Source organism: Protobothrops mucrosquamatus, unplaced genomic scaffold (genome assembly GCF_001527695.2).
Source record: "Protobothrops mucrosquamatus isolate PMUCROS unplaced genomic scaffold, P.Mucros_1.0 scaffold4030, whole genome shotgun sequence".
Lineage (NCBI taxonomy): Eukaryota > Metazoa > Chordata > Lepidosauria > Squamata > Viperidae > Protobothrops > Protobothrops mucrosquamatus.
Genome location: NW_015389965.1, coordinates 149,891 through 152,221, shown reverse-complemented (window position 1 = coordinate 152,221; position 2,331 = coordinate 149,891). Strand labels below are relative to the sequence as shown.

At 41.3% G+C, this 2,331-nt stretch overlaps 1 pseudogene; it reads left to right on the top strand.

Annotated features, from left to right (window-relative positions):
- The window catches only part of LOC107298503, a 22,966-nt pseudogene extending 21,238 nt beyond the window's left edge, over positions 1 to 1,728 (top strand).
- Positions 1,729 to 2,331: the final 603 nt, after the last annotated feature.

Sequence of the window (2,331 nt, the reverse complement as noted above, 5' to 3'; positions counted from 1 at the left end):
AGATGGATTGTTTAAGTTTAGACTTTGGAGTTAGAGATATTAATATTTGTTTACTTGTATTTGAATATTAGCCTAGGTTGGTTTGGGAAGTCCGGGGGGTGGGGGGATGGGATATAACATTGTGTAATATCTGTGATGTATTTCTTTTTTTTTATGATAAAAACAATAAAATTTTATATTGAAAAAAAAAAAAAAAAAAGGATGCATACCAGAACTCTTGGCCCATGGGACTTGTGCACCGGGCCCTACCCAGTTTTGATGGACTAGTTTGCCAAGTTGCGGTCCAGATCGTGAAGCCACATGAGTCAGATCGTGACTCAAAGACTCTTGCACCAGACTGACCACCGACCTGGTCCCATTGCTGAAGAAGACCGAACTAGAAGATTGAACCTCAAACTATGTATTTGTGTCTATGCATTGTTTGATGTAACACCTTGTGTATTTCTGTTATAGTTGTGCATGTTTTGATATTTACCTTATAGTTATGCATGTTTGATACCATGTTTTGCCTATTTTAGTCACTAGTCAGTTAGCAATAAGAATTGTATGCTTTAATGCTACGTTTTTTGCTTATTTCAGTTAGTTAGTAGTGGAAATTATATTTCCAAGCGGGGAGTGTTATGGATCAGCCAGTTAGATGGGTCTGTATGTTAGAATGTTTGGCATTTATAAGGTTAAGCGCTGTCTCCTTAAGAGATGGCTTATGGGTAATATAGTTTAGCTATTCAGTAAATCCCATGTTAACAGGTCAGTAGGAGGGGTTACTAAGTCCATCACACGATATCCTGGCTACGTGCCAGTTTGGAATGTCTTTGTCTGAGATAAGCATGGGATCACTGGAGGACACACATGGTCTGAACCCACGCTAGAAATTGATGTGAAGGAATTATTGATTTTTACCTATAAAGATGAACAGATATGGAACATTCAGATGAAACTACCAAGAAACGTGAGTTTAGCAGTATTCCCGAATAAATGTCTGTTTTACAATCATCTGTATTGAGTCATCTGTCTGTGCTTGAATTACAAAAGCATCTTGATTCAGGTTTCAGAACAGTGCCTGTATCTTTTCTTTCCCAGTTGAAAAGAGCACTTAAGCATCAAACTGGGGACAGAAGGTAGACAATAGTCCAAGACTGAATGAAGCAATTTAGTAGGTCATATTCAGAGTGCCTTTTCTTGGCTTAGCAAGCTGCAATTACAGAATAATCCTGTGCATCTGAAGTAACAAGCCAGAGGAGGCTGCCAGAGTGACTGAACTGGCGGTGGATGATCTTGAGGGAGCAATGCAGCCCATGTGGCTGTTTTTATTTGCTTGCCTTTTCTCCCCTTACAGGAATGGGTGCCTTTGCCATCTGCCACATCTGCTACATCGCAGCCTTTGGCCTGGCTCCCGTTCAACCTCTCACCTTCCTGGTCATCGAGGGACTCGTGGCTGTGAGTTACGTGGTGATCCTGCTGCCCTGTTTGTCGGGTTTCTACATATGGGCAGTGCTGTTTTACTCAGGCCTCCTCGGCATCATGATTTGGCATGCACTGTCTTGCTCCAAAGGGATGGCTTCAGCGGGCAGCTTGATCTTCATTGTGTCTGATCTGCTGGTTGGCTATGACAAATTCTGCACCTCCCATCCTCTTGCCCACATCCTGTAGATGAGCACTTACTACCTCGCCCAAACCTTGATTGCCATCTCAGTAGATTCTCCAAAATTTTCCCCAAAGGAGAACTGAGTCTTGAATTGGACTTCTGGGTTTTCCTTCAGCATCAAAAGATCCCCAGGCCTTCTGCCTCTCAAATTCACACTTCTCAAGTTCAACTAACTTCTGGATGTGTTGGAACTACAACTCCCGGGATTCCCAGCTAGTGTGGGCCAACAACTGTGAGTAATCAGCAGCAGCTATATCCCCAGCCAGTGTGGACTCTGGATTCTCAAAATTGTAGGCCTATATTCATGGAAGAACACCACGTCGGAAGAAGCTCTGGTCAGATTCCTTTCAGAAGTTCAGGTTCTGAGTGCAGATGGTTCCAAGAATGGCTCCAGTGCCATGTCCTCCACAATTCTCATTATCTTGTCATTCCCAAATTTTCTTCCTGGGAGTGATGATGTTGATGATCTTATAATAAAAGGGCTAAACAACCAATAGATTCGGTAATTGATTTGGTTGAAATTATTGCTCAATATGGAAAAGTTTCTGGTTTTAAGATTAATTGTAATAAGACTAAAATATTACCGAAAAATATGTCTATGAATGATAAAGATATGTTAGCTATGCTTACAGGTTTTGAAATGGTTAAAAAGGTAAAATATTTGGGAGTTTACATTACAGCTACTA